Source organism: Lolium perenne, chromosome 2, assembly GCF_019359855.2.
Source record: "Lolium perenne isolate Kyuss_39 chromosome 2, Kyuss_2.0, whole genome shotgun sequence".
In the NCBI taxonomy this organism is placed as follows: domain Eukaryota; kingdom Viridiplantae; phylum Streptophyta; class Magnoliopsida; order Poales; family Poaceae; genus Lolium; species Lolium perenne.
In genome coordinates this window covers 249,397,908-249,420,742 of record NC_067245.2, presented here as the reverse complement: position 1 = coordinate 249,420,742, position 22,835 = coordinate 249,397,908, and positions in this window count along the sequence as shown.

The window sequence follows — 22,835 nt, the reverse complement described above, 5'->3', positions numbered from 1 at the left end:
GACTTTCTTTGGCAGATTGGAGATGCTTTGGCTGTCTGATGCATGACTGGAGGGTGGAAGAATAAGAAGTGAAAGCTGAACTCCTCTTGTTTGCGAAACCAGAATTTGTATTTGGTAGTCTGACTGACTGCTTACTGTGACTCCAAATCTGGAATGTTCCAGACCGGTTGTTTCATTGCCAGAAGTTGTAATGATGTGCAATGTTTGTTTAGCTAGACTTGTGATGGGAGTAGGCTTGTGCTGTTGCACTTTTATTGATGATTATTGCTTGAATTGTGATCTGATGCTGATGGTCCAAGAAATAGGGGATGTCATGACGATCATTTCTAAGAATCTTGCTAAGCTGCACAGTACGAGTGAAATGCATCTCGTCCTCGAAATTAATGGCCATGTCTAAAATTGTCCCGGAACTCAGGAACTGCGCTAATACAGTCCTAGAAATTGCTCTTCATGTTCACATGCGGTCCTAGCTAAGAATCCCTACCTATATCGCTGACATGGCAATGAGGCCCACTACGGTGCTCACAACCGAAATGAGAGGCGGCATCCATGCACGCGTTCTGGTACAGGTACCAGCTCGGCACCACCTTCGTCATGGCGAGCTCGCCGTAGACCAGAACCTCACCAGCAGATTGGCATGCCCTGCTCAGCCAGCCGGCTTAAAAAATGGGTCGAGCAGCACTGCTGCTTGCCGTCCTTGTCGGTGTACTCCAGCCTCAAGCCGTCCAGCGTGCCAAACGTCAATGCCGACTAGTGTTATTGGGCCTGGAGGTCCCGCTGTTCATGTAGGCTTCAAGGTCGAGCAGCACTGCTGCTTGCCGTCCTTGTCGATGTACTCCAGCCTCAAGCCGTCCAGCGTGCCAAACGTCAATGCCGACTAGTGTTATTGGGCCTGGAGGTCCCGCTGTTCATGTAGGCTTCAACCCGTCCAAAATATTCAGTGAAGATGCCGACATGAGCAGCAAGCTCGTGACTTGAAGGTATAGGGAGGCTGGGCACAGGTATATATCCTCCTTGCAATCTGTGTGCGCGCCTATCAGCATGGCACATATAGGTGAACTATCGGCAACGCCACCCAGAGCGTCGCGAAGACGGTGACGGTGGCCGAGATGGCTTCGCACGGCCTTCGTTGGGCGGAGTCCGGGCCGCACACGACCGTTGCCCGCGCCGAGGTGCTTACTGTTGAGAAACCCCGACGGTGCGTCGCTCACATATGGGCAGCTCGCCACGGGTCATCGATGTACGAGTGTACGATGCCCACGACTACGGTCTACGGCTGAGGAAGGGAGCTCGCCATGTCCAGGAACGACAACACGACCATGAACGGCGGCAAAGCCATGAGCGACGAGCGGCACGGACACGATCGACGTAAAGGCAACGCACGCGAGAAGGCTCGCGCGCCGGCAGTGTGGCCACCACGGCTGCTCAAAACACACACGACGGCCGGCCACCGGCGAACACGGCGGCTTATACATGCTCCGGAAGCAGAAGTACAACACAGAACGTGTTGGTAATCGTCGAGCCCAGAGAACAGCTCCTATGCTACCACCGTCGGCCTCTCCCCTACGCACAGCCGGAGTTAACAGTGGGAGGGTGGAGGGTGGTCGCGATGAAGACATGGAACGATCGGATTTCCGTTGTGAACGTCGTAGTGGGCCCAATTCATTGCCACGTTAGCATATACGGTAGGGCTTCGTAGCTAGGACCGTAGGTGAACATCTAAAGCAATTTCGAGCATTATATTAGTGCAATTCATGAATTTCAGGACTGTTTTAGACATAGCCAGTAACTTTCAGGACTAGTACGTGATGCATTTTACTCGCGCAGTACACATCAATAGTAAAAAAAGTTCTGCTAGCTCCAAAAGCTTGTGACCTGATCACTAACTAGGAGTCTAGGAGTGATACGTAATCTGAAGAGCTCTTACTCGGCGGACCATTCCAAAATTTTGGTACTCCTAAATATCATAATTAATCAATGGTGCTATGTCAAGATTAACATGTATATGTATGCTACATTAGTATTCCTTGCAGGTACGTGTATTTCTTTCTCCCTTTCAACAACATCTAGCTGGCCGAGATACTAATAGTATTGCCTCTTTGCGCCGCCTTGCGCACAATCTACAGGGCTTAGAGGTGCTCAAGGAGCACTTCAAGGACTGCCAAGTTACCATGCAACATCAACGAGTACCTGCTCTTGGTGTTCTCGCTGCCGCGTGATGGTGGGCAGGTCACAGAGCGGAGCTCCTCGTCCGGTGCACGCCTGCCCGTTGCCGTCCTCGTCACTACTATCCAGTATCCACCCTGGCCGCCAACATGGACATACTGGCATTTGAGCTCATGGCACCGTTCTCTACAATGTCCATCCACGGCGATGACAACAACATGGATGGTGATAACGAAGGACTCAACAAGGAGCTACATCATCTTAGGCTACACTAACTAGGAAGGCATGCAACCCGCATGCATAGCTATACGAGCTCGTGATCCATGTAGACGGATGCCTAACGGGAGGAGTCTGCCACCACCGCGGCGAGCATTGATTGGCAGGCATTGATACGTCCCCGACGTATCCATAATTTCTGTTGTTCCATGCTTGTTTTATGACAATACTTACATGTTTTGCTTGCACTTTATGATGATTTCATGCGTTTTCCGGAACTAACCTATTAACAAGATGCCACAGTGCCAGTTCCTGTTTTCTGCTGTTTTTGGTTCCAGAAAGGCTGTTCGGGCAATATTCTCGGAATTGGACGAAATCAACGCCAAACCTCCTATTTTTCCCGGAAGGCTCCAGAACACCGAAGAAGAGTCGGAGAGGGGCCAGAGGGCCACCAGACCATAGGGCGGCGCGGCCTGGCCTGGGCCCGCGCCACCCTATGGTGTGGAGCCCCCAGGTGCCCCCCTGCGCCGCCTCTTCGCCTATAAAATCCCTTTCGACCTAAAAACACCGTACCAATTGACGAAACTCCAGAAAGACTCCAGGGGCGCCGCCGCCATCGCGAAACTCCAATTCGGGGGACAGAACTCTGTTCCGGCACCCTGCCGGAACGGGGAAGTGCCCCCGGAAGCCATCTCCATCAACGCCACCGCCTCCGCCATGCTCCGTGAGTAGTTCCCCCATGGACTACGGGTTCTAGCAGTAGCTATGTCGGTATTCTCTCCCCCATGTACTTCAATACAATGGTCTCATGAGCTGCCTTACATGATTGAGATTCATCTGATGTAATCGGTGTTGTGTTTGTTGGGATCCGATGGATGATACATTATGATTAGTCTATCTATAAAGTTTGTGAAGTTATTGTTGCTGCAATCTTGTTATGCTTAATGCTTGTCACTAGGGCCCGAGTGGCATGATCTTAGATTTAAGCTCTATACTTATTGCTTAGATTGTATCTACAAGTTGTATGCACATGTCACTGTCCGGAACCAATGGCCCCGAAGTGACAGAAATCGGGACAACCGGAGGGGATGGTAGTGATGTGAGGATCACATGTTTTCACGGTGTGTTAATGCTTTGCTCCGGTACTCTATTAAAAGGAGTACCTTAATATCCAGTAGTTTCCCTTGAGGCCCGGCTGCCACCGGCTGGTAGGACAAAAGATGTTGTGCAAGTTTCTCATTGCGAGCACGTACGACTATATACGGAAAACATGCCTACATAATTAATAAGCCTGATGTTCTATCTTAATGCTTTGATTCCTGTCAATTGCCCAACTGTAATTTGTTCACCCAACACTTGTCACTTATTGGAGAGTTACCACTAGTGTAGATCGCTGGGAACCCCGGTCCATATTTCATCATCAAATACTTGTTCTACATGTCATCATATTACCTCTGTGTTACTATTACTGCTGCTGTGTTACTATTACTACTGCTCTCATATTACTGCTACTTTCACATCACCCCTGTTACTAGTGCTTTTCCAGGTGCAGCTGAATTGACAACTCAGTTGTTAAGGCTTATAAGTATTCTTTACCTCCCCTTGTGTCGAATCAATAAATTTGGGTTATACTACCCTCGAAGACTATCGCGATCCCCTATACTTGTGGGTCATCAAGACTGTTTTCTGGCGCCGTTGCCGGGGAGCATAGCTTTATTTGGAAGTTCACTTGGATTAATATTGTTCGCTGCAAATTCTCCATCATGGGTAAACCTCGCGATACTAAGATCGTCATATTACCATCCACTACAAGAAAAGGTACAATTCTGAATACCTCTGCTGCTCTTGATTCACCATCTGTGATTGATAAACTTGTTTCACCGCCACATGCTTCGCATGCGGGTACATCTGCTGAATCTGAACACTCTCATAATATTGATAATGTTTCTGCTGTGCTTGATGATAGTGGTTCATTGGGATCTTTTCTAGATGCTACAATTGCTAGGTCTAGACAAATTGAAAATACTGAAACTCCTAATGCTACTACACCTGTTAGTTCACCTGAACTTGGTTATTTTAGTGATGATCCTGAGGAAGATTATGTGGAGCTTAATGATGATTTTATTGAAAAATGCAATGCTACTACTGATGCAAGAAAAATTAAAAAGTTGCTTGCAGAACATGCTGTTAGATATAAACTGTCTCCTGATCCTAAGTTTGCCACATCTCCTATAAACATTAGGGATAAAGATTATGATTTTTCTCTTGATCTATCTCATATAGCTATTGTTGAGAAAACACCCTTTTGTGGTACTGAAGAAGAAAGTGCTGTTGAACACATGACTGAGTTATCTACTCTTAGTAGCTTGTTTTCTGATGATGTTAAGATGCGTACTTACTTTGTTGCTAAAATATTTTCATTCTCATTAAAGGATGACGCTAAAACTTGGTATAATAATTTGCCACCTAATTCTATTAAAAGTCCGAAAGAATTGCTTGATGTTTTCTTCCGCAAATACTTTCCTGCTAGTGCTCAACATATTGCTTTGCAGAGAATTTATAATTTTAATCAGAAGATGAAGAGAAATTGCCCGAGGCTTGGTCGAGATTCTCGCTCTCTTATTAGAGCTCGACCTGAGCATGATTTGGAAAAGCATGATTTACTTGATATATTTTATAGTGGACTAACCATTGAGTCTAGGGCATACCTGGATAGTTGTGCTGGTTGTGTTTTCAGAAAGAACTCAAGACGACGCTGAAGAATTATTGGCTAAAATAAGCCGGAATCATGATGATTGGACTACGCCTGAACCGACTCCAACTCCAATATTGAAGAAGCGGGGTTTAATTAAATTGAATGATGAAGATATGAGGGAAGCCAAGAAGTCTCTCAAGGAGAAAGGTATTAAATCTGAAGATGTGAAGAATCTACCTCCTATTGAAGATATATGTGAGATAATTCCCCCTTCATCCATGATTGAGGTAAACTCCCTTCAACGCTTTACTAGGGAAGATATTCCGTATTCGAAACCTCCTGCACAATGCTTAGATGAGTTTGATAATTATATTGTTAAGCAAGAAAATTTTAATATGAGAGTAGAGAATCATTTAATGGAAAATTCTCAAGCTATTAGTGAATTGCATGATATTGTGGAGAGAACCTCCAATGATGTTAAGATGCTTGTTAAACATTTTTAAATGATTCAAACTCAAATTGATCAACTCACTAAAGTGCAAAATGACTTGTTAGGGAATAATTCTAAAGAGAAACATGCTTATGAAGTAACAACTAGAGGTGGTGTCTCTACCCAGGATCCTCTATATCCTGAAGGGCATCCCAAAAGAGTTGAACAAGATTCTCAACGCATTGAACCTAGTGCTCATTCTAGGAAGAAAAAGAAGAAGAAACATAAAAATGTTGTAGAATCCTCTGAACCTGTTAATGATCCTAATAGTATTTCTATTTCTGATGCTGAAACTGAAAGTGGTAATGAACATGATAATGATAATGATAATGATAATGATAAGAATGATACTCCTGATAAAGAAGAGGTTGAAGAAGAACCTGAAAAGCATGCTAAAAATAAAAAGTACACTAAAGAAGATTTTATTGCTGAGAAACATGGTAATGAAAGAGAACCTTGGGTGCAAAAGCAAATGCCTTTTCCTGCTAAGAAACTAAAATCAAAGGAAGAAGAACACTATAATAAATTTTGTGATTGGATGAAACCTTTATTCTTGCAAATCCCTTTGACTGATGCTATTAAATTGCCTCCTTATTCAAAGTATATGAAAGATATTGTTACTAAAAAAAGGAAAATCCCCAATGAGGAAATTTCCACTATGCTTGCTAATTACTCTTTCAATGGCAAAGTTCCGAAGAAGTTGGGCGACCCAGGTATACCTACTATTCCTTGTTCTATTAAGAATAATTATGTTAAAACTGCTCTATGTGATTTGGGAGCTGGTGTTAGTGTTATGCCTTTTTCTCTTTATAAGAGACTTTACTTAGATAAGTTGATACCTACTGATATATCTTTGCAAATGGCTGATAAATCTACTGCTATTCCTGTTGGTATATGTGAGAATGTTCCTGTTCAAGTTACTACTAACTGCTTGATATTAACTGATTTTGTTGTGTTGGAAATGCCGGAAGATGATAATATGTCTATTATTCTTGGGAGACCTTTTCTTAACACCGCAGGGGCTGTTATTGATTGCAATAAAGGGAAGGTTACTTTCAATGTTGATGATAGGGAACATACCGTTTATTTCCCCAAGAGGATTGAGAAAGCGTGTGGAGTTAATACTATTTCTAATGTGAGAACTATCAAAGTGGGAACTATTGATTGTCCTATATATGAGCCTAAAGAAGAATATCAAACTCTCGTGATTGGATCCATATCAATACAATTCAAGGTAACATGATTGATTTGAGGTTTATTTCTTCTTATGCTATGAAAATTTATTTGGTGGCAAGACTTGATCAACCTTGTTAACGAATACTTTTTATATGCATAGAGGAGGTAAACAACATCTCTTTCTTCCTCCACTTGTTTTACTTACTGTAGCAACCTCTCCTTATCTTTATTTTATTTCAATGTTGTGCCAAGTGAAGCCTCTAATCGAAGGTTGATACTAGATTTGGATTTCTGCGCAGAAACAGATTTCTATCTGTCACGAATCTGGGTTGTTTTCTCTGTAGGTAACTCAGATAATTATGCCAATTTACGTGCGTGTTCCACAGATATGTACGCAACTTTCATTAGTTCTGAGTTTTCTGATTTGAGCAACGGAAGTATTTTATTAAAATTCGTCTTTACTGGCTGTTCTGTTTTGGCAGATTCTGTCTCTGTTTTTTGCATTGTCTCTTGCGGACTTTAAGCGAGCTTTTCTAGACGTAGAGAGCTGTAGCTAATGTTTTATTGAGTTCTTGCAATGTGCCACTACAGGACCAAGGTGGATTCAAATTTTTTGAGTACTAACCCCTCTAATGAAGTTTATGAGAAGTTTGTTGTGAAGGAAGTTTTCAAGGGTCAAGAGAGGAGGATGATATATGATCAAGAAGAGTGAAAAGTCTAAGCTTGGGGATGCCCCCGTGGTTCATCCCTGCATATTTCAAGAAGACTCAAGCGTCTAAGCTTGGGGATGCCCAAGGCATCCCCTTCTTCATCAACTTATCAGGTTCCTCCCCTGAAACTATATTTTTATTCAGTCACATCATATGTGCTTTACTTGGAGTGTCTGTGTGTTTATTTTCGTTTTGTTTTTGTTTGAATAAGATGGATCCTAGCAATCCTTGATTGGGAGAGATACACGCTCCGCTTTTTCATATGAACACTTGTTCTTCGTTTTACTTTTAATGTTCAATGATAAAAGTTGGAAGCTACAATACTTATCTTTATTTGGTTGGAAAAGGAAAATGCCTCATATGTCTTGGATAATTTGATACTTGGCAATTGTTTTGAGCTCTCAACTAGATCATAAGTTTTTGCATGTAGTTTAAACCTATTAGTGGAGAACTACCGTAAAGCTTGTTAAAATTGGTTTGCATAATTGATCTCTCTTAAGGTCTAGATATTTTCTGGTAAAAGTGTTTGAGCAACAAGGAAGACAGTGTAGAGTATTATAATGCTTGCGATATGTTCTTATGTAAGTTTTGCTGTACCGGTTCATACTTGTGTTTGCTTCAAACAACCTTGCTAGCCTAAGCCTTGTATCGAGAGGGAATACTTCTCATGCATCCAAAATCCTTGAGCCAACCACTATGCCAATTGTGTCCACCATACCTACCTACTATGTGGTATTTCCTGCCATTCCAAAGTAAATTGCTTGAGTGCTACCTTTAAACAATTCAAAATTTATCACCTCTGATTTGTGTTAATGTTTTATAGCTCATGAGGAAGTATGTGGTGTTTAGCTTTCAACCTTGTCATTTACTTTTGACGGACTCTCATATGGACTAGTGGCACATCCGCTTATCCAATAATTTTGCAAAAAGAGCTGGCAATGGGATTCCCAGTCCCAAATTAATTAACTCAAATAGACACTCCTCCATGGTATGTGATTGTTGGAAGGCACCCGAAGGATTCGGTTAGCCATGGCTTGTGTAAGCAAAGGTTGGGAGGAGTGTCATCATCATAATAAAACTAAAATAAAAAGGCACTCCTTCATGGTATGAGATTGTTGGCAGGCACCCAAGGATTCGGTTAGCCATGGTTTGTGAAAGAAAGGTTGGAAGGAGTGCCACCCAAAAAAAATAAAATAAAATGGGAGCCGCTCTTGAAAGTCCGGTTGGCGAGGTAGTTAGTGTACCCATTACCATTCGTTGACAACAACAAACACCTCTCAAAATTTTACTTTTTATGCTCTCTATATGTTTTCAAAACCAAAGCTCTAGCACAAATATAGCAATCGATGCTTTCCTCTTTGAAGGACCATTCTTTTACTTTTAATGTTGAGTCAGTTCACCTATTTCTCTCCACCTCAAGAAGCAAACACTTGTGTTAACTGTGCATTGATTCTTACATACTTGCATATTTGCATTCATCATATTACTCTATGTTGACAATATCCATGAGATATGCATGATGAAAGTTGAAAGCAACCGCTGAAACTTATATCTTCCTTTGTGTTGCTTCGATGCCTTTACTTTGAATCTATTGCTTTATGAGTTAACTCTTGTGCAATCTTTTGATGCTTGTCTTGAAAGTACTCTCCATGAAAAGTTTTGCTATATGTTATCTACTTGTTAGCAACTATAGATCATTGCCTTGAGTCACTTCATTCATTTCATATGCTTTGTAATAGTATGATCAAGGTTATGTAAGTAGCATGTCACTACAGAAATTATTCTTTTTATCGTTTACCTGCTCGGGACGAGCAGGAACTAAGCTTGGGGATGCTGATACGTCCCCGACGTATCCATAATTTCTGTTGTTCCATGCTTGTTTTATGACAATACTTACATGTTTTGCTTGCACTTTATGATGATTTCATGCGTTTTCCTAACTAACCTATTAACAAGATGCCACAGTGCCGTTCCTCGTTTTCTGCTGTTTTTGGTTCCGTAAAGGCTGTTCGGGCAATATTCTCGGAATTGGACGAAATCAACGCCAAACCTCCTATTTTTCCCGGAAGGCTCCGAACACCGAAGAAGAGTCGGAGAGGGGCCAGAGGGCCACCAGACCATAGGGCGGCGCGGCCTGGCCTGGGCCCGCGCCACCCTATGGTGTGGAGCCCCCAGGTGCCCCCCTGCGCCGCCTCTTCGCCTATAAAATCCCTTTCGACCTAAAAACACCGTACCAATTGACGAAACTCCAGAAAGACTCCAGGCGCCGCCGCCATGTCGCGAAACTCCAATTCGGGGGGACAGAACTCTGTTCCGGCACCTGCCGGAACGGGGAAGTGCCCCCGGAAGCCATCTCCATCAACGCCACCGCCTCCGCCATGCTCCGTGAGTAGTTCCCCCATGGACTACGGGTTCTAGCAGTAGCTATGTCGGTATTCTCTCCCCCATGTACTTCAATACAATGGTCTCATGAGCTGCCTTACATGATTGAGATTCATCTGATGTAATCGGTGTTGTGTTTGTTGGGATCCGATGGATGATACATTATGATTAGTCTATCTATAAAGTTTGTGAAGTTATTGTTGCTGCAATCTTGTTATGCTTAATGCTTGTCACTAGGGCCCGAGTGGCATGATCTTAGATTTAAGCTCTATACTTATTGCTTAGATTGTATCTACAAGTTGTATGCACATGTCACTGTCCGGAACCAATGGCCCCGAAGTGACAGAAATCGGGACAACCGGAGGGGATGGTAGTGATGTGAGGATCACATGTTTTCACGGTGTGTTAATGCTTTGCTCCGGTACTCTATTAAAAGGAGTACCTTAATATCCAGTAGTTTCCCTTGAGGCCCGGCTGCCACCGGCTGGTAGGACAAAAGATGTTGTGCAAGTTTCTCATTGCGAGCACGTACGACTATATACGGAAAACATGCCTACATAATTAATAAGCCTGATGTTCTATCTTAATGCTTTGATTCCTGTCAATTGCCCAACTGTAATTTGTTCACCCAACACTTGTCACTTATTGGAGAGTTACCACTAGTGTAGATCGCTGGGAACCCCGGTCCATATTTCATCATCAAATACTTGTTCTACATGCCATCATATTACCTCTGTGTTACTATTACTGCTGCTGTGTTACTATTACTACTGCTCTCATATTACTGCTACTTTCACATCACCCCTGTTACTAGTGCTTTTCCAGGTGCAGCTGAATTGACAACTCAGTTGTTAAGGCTTATAAGTATTCTTTACCTCCCCTTGTGTCGAATCAATAAATTTGGGTTATACTACCCTCGAAGACTATCGCGATCCCCTATACTTGTCGGTCATCAGGCATCTCCTTCGTCTAGATCAATCCAGGTTTCCATGACTGGGTGAGCTCGGGATGGAAACATACACGAAGAGCACCCCTATCAACTCGCTCGCAATCCGCAGCACCCTTGAGGTGACTAGGGAGGCGCCGCCGGGGCCTTTTGAGGGATCGTCTACGGTGGTGTGCCGTCTGAAGGCACCGCCTAGCAATGCCTGCCTATCAGGATCATTTATATCTCTCCATCCTATATTCTACCAATTGGTAGTTTGGTACATGCCCAAGCAAAAATGGTGCTCTCATCGTTCTGGTTGTCCACATAGTTTTCCACGTTGTCTATAACACACTATTTTCGTTTTGGTAGTTTTCTCGCTTTTTCCATCCAAACTTTTGTTCTGCCAGTTTCCGTCCCAACTCTGATGCAATTATAGAACACATACATTCCAGGTTTTTTACCCTAAATTTCTGCATGACCTGTCCTATCGGGAAATTTCATGGGACCAAAAAAAGACCATTTAAGCCCCCGAATGAGCCCTGCAAGTTCTATCAACAAGAATTTATTTGGATCCTTATATTATGCCCATCGTTTCATGGGTCTTCTCGTTGGTGCGCTCTATTGCATTACATATCATTTTATGTGTGTTTCTTTTGTCGCATGTTAATATTTTATGCATACAATGATTGCATGAAACTATCATTTCATGGGTCCCTACTTTATATGCATTTCCTTGTATCGTCTGTCACCACATGTTATTTGGGTCCTTTTATGCCTCCTCGCTCCGCCTCATCGTGATGGCGCTTGGCCCAGTCCAGACGTTAGAGACAACAATCAAGAGGGAGCGACGCCTAGTGACCTAAAAGTCGTGAGCTATCTTGTTCTGTGACGGTGAGGGATGTGTAGCATCAGAGGAGCCGTCATCCACGCCGGTGGGTGGGTGCACTAGCTGCACGGTGGCACCGGAGGGAGAGCTCGCCTCAGAGTCGTTCACGCAGTGGTGAGGGATGCGGGCAGCATGTCCTGGGAACATCGTCCATGTAGGAGGCAACGCATGGCGGTGGGAGAGGGCGTCGCAGAAGCACACAACCTCGAATCCATGAGCCCGGTGCGGTGCTTGGTGGGAGGGGGCGTGGCTCGCCACCGATGATGCCCCGCTTTGCGGTGAGGCGAAAAAGCTATCCTAGGGCAACCAATTGACCAGCTACATTTTGGTGGCCGGTACAGGGGCTTGGGCGCGGCGGATCTAGAGCCGGTTTAGTGGGGGCGGACGAAAGTTGTCCGGAGCCGAAGGCGGTGGGCGATAGAAGCGGCGTAGAGAGGGTGAAATGTCAGATGTGGTTTATCGCATTTGACCCCATTTTTCCCACCCAACCATTTGTGCTGGTAGTTTTCCAGCCCAATTTTGACATAACTATAGCCTGCATGCATTCTAGGGTTTTGCGCCAAAATATTTGTAGGTTAGTAGCGTTTTACGAGAGCCATAGCTTCTATATGCATGCTCCAAGCAAGGCGATTCCGGTGGCGTTGGAAAGGCTCTCAGAAAGTTAGATTTTTCTAGACATGTACTTTTAGAGATGTAGTGTTTATGGTTAGGGTTTAGGATTTAGGTTTGGGATTCCGGGTAGGGTTTAGGGTTAGGGTTTATGTGAATGGTTAAAGTTTATGGTTTAGGATTTAGGATCAAGATTAGGGTTTAGAGATCCATCATTTCATGTGTCACAAAATGATAGTTACTACTCCATGGTGCTCCTATACTGGAGGCGACCGCTAGTAGGACTCCGGCGCCGGCCATGGCCGCGCGCCACCATCTGAGAGATCTGAGAGGGGGCCACGGACGTTGGTGCTCAGGACCCATGAGGCCGGAGGTAGGAGATGAGGTTTCACACACGTGTTCTAGTTAACTAAGTTGGGAGCGCGGGTTGATAACAAGAAAAGCTTTAGGGTTTATTTGCAAAATCGCATGTCCGGCAGTTTTTCGGATCGGAGGGAGTACCTTTTTTGGTTTGGTAGATTTCCAGCTTATTTTTTTTACAACACATGCACTTTCTAGGTTTTCCTTCCCTTTTACATGGGGATTCAATCTATCTACCATGAATTTCCATTGAAATTTTCTTCATTTTTTGTCTGACAATATACATCCAAAAAGTGACCTTAAAGTTGCACCACCAGTACTAGAAATTGCAGGAAGAAACAATGTTAATTATGGTATAGATTTCTGACTATCCATAACCGGGCCAAACATGACAAACATTTGGTTTTTCCATACATTGTAGTATACCACTCTTCATAAATAATTAAGCGAAGTAACTAAAACCAAAAAATTATAGTGCAACTGGATCTAACTTCTACAAACCATTTATAGACATAGATGTGAAAGTAGTCGCACAAAGGGTTTAGACCTAGGGCCTTTAACACATAAGAATGACAAGAATTGCAACATGCACTATTGACTCATATATGGCTTTGCATAATAAAATACTTTGCAATTGGGAAATAAATAAATAAAATGATTAAGTAATATCCTATTTTGGTAGTCACAAAAGAATTTTGTCGGCATATGTCTTGGTGCACATGCCCTACTACCGACAACGGTGGCCCAATACTGAACTAAATCCTCACCATCACGGGACAACCCTAAATTTACAGTGGTACTCCTTCCATCCCACCAAAAGTGTCTCAACTTTATTACAACTTAGATGTATCTAGACACTATCTTGTAGATAGATACATGCATCCAAATTTTGACAAATTTTAGGCACTTTTGGTGGGACGGAGGGAGTATTAGACAAGAGAATTGTCAACACTGTGAATTACGGTAAATACTCCCGGCTTAGGTTCCCGATCGATTATGGGTTGATGTAACGGTATGTGGAAAACATATACATGTATGTGTCCTAAACTAGCTAGCCCTCCATGCATGCATGCAACCACATCATCATTACGGACTTGACCTATATGAAAAATGGAAGCAATTAAGCAATCATGTACCCAGGTTTCGCTTACGACGATGATGGTATGGTGGTTTTTACCAGAGACGAGTCCGGCTAGCAGGGGCGGATCCAGGATTTAAGCATAGAGAGGGCGAAGCTAGCAAAGAATGAGCACTAGTCGACTATTATATCAAATATACCAGGTACCCCATTATATCGCAAGGTTATATATATTCACCTAATATAAATCTTGCTTTTGGTTTGCCCTACCGAGTGGCGCCTAACTACGATGGTGGTTGGACCTGCCATGTCACCATGAACAAATACGGATACATATGTCCACGGTGCTCCAGCGGCAAATCAAATTGTACATAAATGGTCAACTGCAAAGCAAAAAATCTCAATGTTGGCCCAATATGTATCTCATGTTTTTTGAGCTACTGTAGCTAATTTAAACAAAAGATAAGTTCAGATCTCTATCTCTCATATGAGAGATGTAAGTAATATTGCTAAGAGCATCCCCACTCGTTGGCGCTCCCCACGCCCAAATCCGGCGAAATTTTCGTCCGGATTGAAGGAAGATTTGGCGTGGGGAGGAATAGTTTCCCAGCCGCGTGCCCAGGCGAAGTCGACGATGCGAGTTTGAAAAACGGAAACTTGATAAACTTCGGCTAAATTCGGGCAAATATAGACTAAATTTAATGATATTTAGACTAAAACGGGCGGAGTTAATACATAGAGGCCGAATTCGACTATATTTCGAATTCGGCTAGGGGAATTCAAATGCTAATTTTAAAACACGGCGCTCTACATGCCCATACGGCGGTAGAACACCGTGTAGTCGTCGCCGCCGTCGTCGGAGCCGTCGTCCTCGACCTTCAGCACCTTCGGCGGCGCGGCCTGGCGGCTGCTGCCCTGGCCGGCGTCTCCCCACCCCGGGGATGGCTTGTACCATTCGTCGTCCGAGGACTCGAGGTCGACGACGGGGGCAATGACGCCAGATGGAGGCGACGCAGGACGGCGGTAGCGCGCGGCGTCGTCGGCGGCGGTTGGAGCGGCGCGCGCGGCGAGTCGGTGTGCGGCGGCCAGGTCCATCAGCCGCCGCTGCTGCTCCGCCTCCTCGCGCTCCCACTCGCGCCTGGACCACGCCAGGGCGGCGTCCTCGGGGAGGGTGTTGTCGGTGGGCACCAGGTCGTTGAGCGACCTGGCGATCGCCTCCGCCACGGCGGCATCCTCCGCGCGCTTCGCCTCCTCCTCGGCGAGCCTGTTTGCGGCGGCGGCCGCGGCGTCCTCCTTTTTCGCCGCCTTCCTCTTCCGCCCAGGCTGGGAGGGTTGGTCACGGATGACGAGGGCGCCGCTGCTGCGCCCTCTGGTCGGCGGCGGAGACGCCGGCTCCTTCTTGACGCGCACCGGCGTCGAAGGCGATGTCGCCTCCTCCCTCTTCACCGGCGCCAAGGATGACCTCGGCGCCGATCCGGAAGACGACGAGCTGGCAGCCATGCGCCGTGGCTGCCAGACGTTTCCCCGGCGGCGGCTCGCCAATGCCCTCGATGGAGGGGGCATCGTGAGCACCGGGAAGTTTCCGCCCTCGATGTGATCGAGGACGGCCTCGAGTGTCCGGCCCGGCGCGCTCCACCAACGTCGGCGGCCCGCGGCATTGTTGCGCGGAGGCGGAGGCGGCGGGCCGTCGTAGGAGGCGAGCTCCCGCTCCCACCGCCGCAGGAAGTACGAGTTCCACGCCGTGTAGTTGTCGGGGTGGTGGCGTGGCTCGGCGCGCTCCTCATCCGTCAAGGTCATCCGCGCCTCCTCGATGGCGACGTCGAGGGCGTGGCCATGAGGCGGCGGCGGGATTGGTACGCCGCCAGCACTAAGCCGCCACCCGCCGCCGGGAGGCCTCGTGTCCGGCGGGCAGGGGTACCCCGCCTGGTGGAGGAGGTGCCCCTCCCACGCGTGGAGCGACCGGCGGGGGAAGCCGTTGTTGGCTGCGCCGTCATCTTCGTAGAACGCCATCGGGAGAGTAGAGGGAGAGTGGAGGGAGAGTGGAGCACGGGGTACGCCTCGAGGCGAGCGGACCGGCGTATATAGGCGCGGCTGGCGCTGGTGATTAATGCCGCGTGGAATGCGACGCGTCCGCGGTGAGCTAACCGGCGGCAGCCTTTAGTGCGCGCGGAAGACGATGTGTGCGCGGAAGACGACGACATTAACTCGCCGCGTGGCCGGCGAATGCAGACCGGCGGCAGGCTTTTACAGCGCGCGGAAGACGATGCGATGAGGACGACGATTGGTTTCTCTCGCCGACAAGTTGGGGCCACCAGACGCTGGGGAAGTTTCCTCGGTGTTTCCCGCACTTTCGTTTCGTCCGGAGTCCCCGAGCGCTCCCCGGGGGGCCGGGGATGGCGTGGGATCACCGGATGAATTTAGGCCCAAATCCGGACGAAAACGAGGAACCGGGGGCGCGACTGGGCCAAATTACGCCGTCCGGATGAAAAAAACGTCGTTCGGGGGCCTCGTCGGGGAGACGAGTGGAGATGCTCTAAACCATTAGCGCTTTGGGCATTGACACAATAATATACTCCCTCCGCTCATTTCTATAGTGCCTATAGATTTTTGGCATTTGTTTCACAATATAAGGCTTTAGCTTGGTTTTTTTTTTAATTACCCCCTCCACCGGTCAACTTCCACACGACATGCATGAAAAAAAATCCATACAAAATAGGAAACAATTAATTGAGATTCCTAATGCATGGCTCCAAGGATTGCTTAGATTTAGGAAACAATGTTTTTCTTTCCTTAATTAAACCTGACTGCACATATATGGAGAGTCAACCAGACAGATTTGTGGGATTTGTTACGGTAAGTTAGGAAGTTATCGATTTCCGTAATTTTAGTCTGATCTCAAATCGTTCAACCAGGGGGTCTTGTGTAAAAAAATAATCTTGCAGTAATTTGCGTGCAAAAAATCTATAGGCACTATAGAAAGGAACGGAGGGAGTATATGTTACTGATATTCCAACAATGCAAACCTTGAAAGATGAACTCTTGTTTGCGAAACCAGAATTTGTATTAGTTGTCTGACTGTGACTACAAATCAGGAATCTTCCAGACGGATTCTTGTAACGCTCCTTACTAGAAGTTGTAATGATGTAGTTGTAAGTTAGACTTGTGATGGAGTCGGGCTGTGTTGTTGCACTTTTATTGATGCTTATTGTTTGAATTGTGACCTGATGGTCCAAAAAATAGGGATGTCATGCCAAAAGTTTATAGAATCTTGCTTATCGGTGTCCATAGGCAGCTGCATAGTACACATCAATAATAATAAGTCCTGCTAGCTCCAAAAGCTTGTGACCTGATCACTAATTAGGAGGGACAAATAGTCTAAAGATCTCTTGGCGGCTCATTCCAAAATTTTGGTACTCCTAAAATTTTGATACTCTTAATTAATCAGATCAGTCAAGTGCCATGTCGAGATTAACATGTATATGTAGACTACATTAGTACTCCTGGTTGTTCCAAGATTTCATAATTTTGCACACCATATTCATTTTGGTAGTTTTCCCGCTCGTTTTTCGTGTTGGCACTTTTCCCATCCAAACTTTTGTTCTGCCAGTTTTCCGTCCCAATCCCAACACAATTATAGCCTACATAGTACATTGCAGGTTCTCCCGCCTAAACAACATTTTTTTGAGAGCCTTAGCGTCTACGTACGTTTTTCCAGGCGATTCGAGCGGCGTTGGAAGGGCTCTTAGAAACTTATTTTTTTCTAGACTTGTATTTAGAACTCTAGTATTTTATCATATTGGGAAATTTTTTCGCACTTTGGAACTTACGTATCCTATCGGAAAGTTTTCGGGGACCAAAAGAAGACCATCTAAGCCCCCGAATGGGCCCTGCAAGTTCTATCGACAAGAATTTGTCCGCGTCCTTATTTATGCCCATCGTTTATGGATCACGCGCGCTAAAGCATTACATATCATTTTATGTGCGTTTATTTTGTCGTGTGTTACTATTTTTATCTATAAATGATTGCATGAACCTATTATTTCATGAGTCCCTAATTTATGTGCATTTCCTTATTTCGTCTGTCGCCGCATATTATATGTGTCCTTTTATGCCCCTCACACTCCGCTTCATCACGACGGCATTTGGCCCGTTCCAGATGTTGGAGACGGCAATGGCGGGGGAGCGACGTAGGGTGACCTACAAGTTGCAAGCTATGTCGATCTGTGATGGTGAGGGATGTGTAGTCGTTGAAGGGGTTGTCGTCCACGACAGTGGGTGGGATTTCTAGCTGCATGCATGGTGGTATCGGAGGGGAGCTTTCCACAATGTCGTTTGCGCGGCTGCAGCATGTCTCGGGAACCCCGCCCATGTAGGAGACGATGCATGGAAGTGGGAGAGGGCGCCGCAGAGGCACACAACCTCAAATGCACGATCTTGTTGTGTGTGTGTGTGTGGGGGGGGGGGGGGGGGGGGCTGCCCACTAATGATGCCCGCTTTGCGGTGAGGCAAAAAGCTATCCTACGATGACCAATATTTTGGTGCCCGGTACAGGGCTTGGGCGCGGCGGATCTAGAAATAAATTATAAATACTCCCCGCATACCATAATTTCGGTCATGAAATAAATTATAAAATTTGAACTAAGTATTATTAGCCGACTGGGTACTGATTGGCTTAGCTCCCGGCCGATTATCGGTTCATCGAACGGTACGTGGAAAACATATACATGTCTGTGTCCTAAACTGCTAGCCCTCTATGCATGCATGCAACCAAACCGTACGGGTGAAGCCCAATGGATGTTCGATACTGAAGGTGAAGCCCAAGCTTAAATATTTTAGCTTTACAGACTTCGGGTCCTCTAGGTACGTACTACTAGTACGATATATAGCTAGGCTCATCTTCGATGACATCGTCCATCTCATCACTCTCACTGGAACCAAACCGTACGGGTGCTACGCTCTCTCCTCATCCATCTCCTTCCCAACTATGTCGACGCATATGCCCTCATTAACCACCTCCTACGGCATCACTCCATGGAAGCCTGCCGCGCCACACATGCCCACGCCCATGACGAAGACGACTAGGAGGTGAGGCTGAGCGGGGCGTGCACCGCGGTGACGACCGTGGCAAAACAGACATCCATAGGAGTGTGGGAAAAAGTAGAGGCTGGAGCATGACCATGATGGTGAGGTCGGCCACCGCCCGCCTGGTGCCGCCCGATGTGTGTGTATGGATACATGAATGAGATGGATGATTGCTATGTGCATGGTGCATGGTTTCACATAACGATGCATGTGGCATGGTCACGTCATATCCCACGTCAGGCCTATTCCGTCCTACCGGGAGAAAATGGATTATGGGAGTTCTAAGAAGTCGGGCAGATGTGAATTCTCACGGTCGGCTGCGGAGAGTAGCATGCGCGAATTCGCTTGCATAGTTTTCCCAAAAACACCTGACTAACATTGCGATTGACTAGATACGGGATAAGTGAGACTGCAGCGCTAATCCCGCCGCATCAAAATGGGATCTCAAAAACGGAATTACTGAGATTTTTCCACAGGGATCTCAAAAACGGAATTACTGAGCTTGGCAGCATGCCTGTCCCATTTGTACTTATCCTTAGTTTCACACGCCAAGGTTGGCTTGACATTACGGAGCATGTACTTAATCTACTCTATTCTAATGGAGGATAGTCCTATTATATGTCTATGTATCAGCATTTTGGCTGTTTGTCCATCTATATGTAGATAGAATAGCTTTTCTGTTTAGAGGCGGTGAAAAGCATAGAGCCAGCAAAAAAGGGATTGATTTTGTTTTTATGAAAATAGAATGAAAGCAGTGCCAATTTAAATTAAAGAGGTGAAAAGAAAAACCGAGAGAAATACATAGTTGAAATCTGTTGTGTTGCATGCACTGTGCCAGCCCGGAAATGATTGGCTGATGCATGGAGTGTGCTTGCCATTTCTTCATCCGGACTCCGATTGAGGTGTTCTTCAGCTCGTTAAATTTGTATGCAAGAGGCCTAGAACACCATTGCCTTAGAACTTAAATATAAGATGTTTGAAAAATATCACTTTTTGTACACGTTATATGGCTAAGTCTGGTACCTATAATTGTCCCATCTTGTACCCTCTTGGTCCCTTTTGCTCCCTTTTTCTATGATCGCCAATTAACATCTAAACACATATCAAAGACAAGGGAAACATAATAAAATCCTACTAAAACTACTAAATATGTGAAGCTCCTATAAAAATAAACAAGAACTCGTAAGTATGCAAAATAGGCATATGTTTATCTAGCTGGAGCATGAAATGAGTGATAATATGAGTAATAGTATACTTAAAAACATCGTAAAATAGTGCTAAATTTTGAGCTATCAACTTCCTCAAGCTTAGTTGTTACTCGTCCTCGAGTGACGAAGTGAAAAAGAATAATAGCGAGAAATGAACTTGGGTAGAAAAACTCACAAGTATGATGTAATATCCTATACTTTCCCAAGGTAGAAGTAAGATGTAACATAATCATACAATGAAACACCAGTTCGGTTTTGTTGGTCCATAAAAGATCACTTACAACTTCTATGCCTCATGTCAAAAGTAAATCTACCTTGAAATAAAACTTGTGATCCTACTATTGCTCTCTTGTTTTTTATGTTTGTATATTAAGAGTAATAGATAGTGAGTCCATGCTAGACTGCTAAAACAACGAGAAAGCAAAATTAGTTACAAGTGGTAGCCTTATGAGTCCAGCACTTCTTCCATTTTAACGCTTAGCATAGTTAGAGAAGTGACAAGAATATAATACAAGCATTGGTAACTTGAGACAATCACAATAAAGATTATAAGTATGAATAACTATTTGTTTAACAACCACTCTAGCTTAAGTAGTTAACTCTCAGTTTCCAAGGAACACTAGAAGCTTATTATCATCAAATTAAGTATGAGCACTCATGTCAAAACAGGTATAAGCAATGGAGTATCTTAATTATGCACACATCAGTTGATCAAGGCTATCAAAACACTTTACTATATATTCATTGTCTTTCACGAATATTCATCTAATATTAGCGAGTCCAGTCGGGTGCATTTTTTTTTGACCTGGAAGTCGGGTACATACTCACGAACCATCCATCAAAATAGAACAGGACAAACACGAACATGCATTGCACACCACCCACTTGTACTTGGTAGTAATTAACACGGCACGGTCACGACTATCAGCATCAGTGGGTGTAAACAAACACAGCAGAAACATGAGTACTCCTACTAGATTGGGTTTAGTAAATACCTCGACCGTCTCCCCGTAGGCGGAGTGGAGCGTCTGGCAGTCGAGCCTGACGACGGTGCTCCCGGCCGTGTAGAACTGCCTGGCCAGCTCCGGGGTGTTGGCGAGCACGCTGTAGTAGCCGCGCAGGAAGAAGGACCCCACCTGCCTGAACCAGACCCAAAACCAAAACCCTACGCGTCAGCCCAAAAACCTCCGCCTACCCGGTGTGGTGTGGTTGGGCCCGGGGGGGGCCGCTCACCTCGACGGCGTCGGGGGGGCCGGCGATGCGGTGCGGCTCCCGCCGCAGCTCGCCCAGGGCCGCCGGCGGAAAACCCTCGCGCGGGGCGCGAGGGTAGGGTGGGGAGGGGGGCGAACCGGGCCGACGGCGCGTCCTCTCGCGCGGCGCGCGCGGCGAGAGGAAGGGCGTGGCGGCGGAGGCGGCTAGGGTTTCCGGGCGCTCGCCGCGTCGGGTTGTACGGGGAAGGGAGGCGGAATGGGGATTTGGAGCCGAACGGGGGAGGAGGGAGAGAGGAAGGTTTTAAAATGGAGTGGCTGGTCGTCGCTGGCCTTTATTACTGCCTTCTTTTCGCCGTCCCGTTTCCTTTGAGGGAGCCGCGTCGGCGTCGTCTCCTTCCGGTCGGTCGGTGGGTCAAACCGCTAGGGGAAGGGGATACGGTCCGGTCCGATTGGCAGGTGGGTTCCGGAACGGGGTGATTCAGGTGGTGGGGGCATGTGCTGGTGGGGACCTTGGGGATGGAGGCACTCATCCACAATCTGCAATTTTAGAGTATCTCCACCCATCTCCACCGACGAACCCCCGCAGTCGTTTTTTACATCCGGACGGTGTTATTTGGTCTAGCTGCGCTCGTTTTCTCATGGATTTGTTCTTTCATCCATCCGGAGAGCCTAGGCCATCCCGACTTCCCGAGGCCCGCTCGGGGACTCCGGACGAAACAAAAGCGCGCGAAAGTCGAGCGAGCCCGCGTTGTCGGTGTCGGGGGGATGGCCCCCGGTAGGCCAAGAGTATGGCAAGTTCGCCATATTTTTGGTAATGGTAAACCGGATCACAGAGTGATCCGGTATCTAAGTTAAGTTCAGCTAACCGGAGTTGTGCAAACCGGTATCCCAGAGGGGTATACCGTAGTGCTGGCTCTAAGAGGTTGTGTGGCTAAGTGCAAAGGTACCGGAGCCAGAGGCAAAGGTACCGGCAGACCGGTACCAGGGGTCACTGTAGTCTGTCGGCACGTTGGTCAAAGATTCCATCAAGGACTAAAGGACAAAGATGAGCGAACCACGCCAGCTTTAAACGAAGCTCTGGCGCCAAAGCAAGATGATGACGCTAAAGATACCGGAGGACATCACCACTCCCTGTTTAAAGTCATAACCGATGCCAGCTGGGCCAAAGTAGCTTTATAAAGTAGCTTAACTCATTCAAGATTCCATTACGGTTTCTTGCCTTGTAAGCCACCCTCTCCCCTATATAAGGAGAGGGGGCATACCCCTGCGCGGGAGGTTCGATTAGAGCATCGCCCGTAGAGAGATCGTGTACTGTACTCTTCTACCTCTGGCCAAGGGCCAAGTTAAGGAATACATACCGGTTTCTTCCCATCTTTTCTCCCTGTTAACCAAACCCTCCCCCGGATCCTCTAGCGCACATTCGGCCCCAACTTAAGTCATCCCATGGCATATGTCTGTTCACCACGACGACAGTTGGCGCCCACCATGGGGCCAGCAGCCGCGCTTGCTGGAGTTTACATTCGGGCGGGCCTCCTCACTGTCTCCGGCGAGCGCGTGGTGTTTGGGCTCGTCCAGCGCCTCGGCTCGTTGGACTTCGTCGACGACAACGCGAGCTGCTTCGCCAACGGCGGTAAGTTC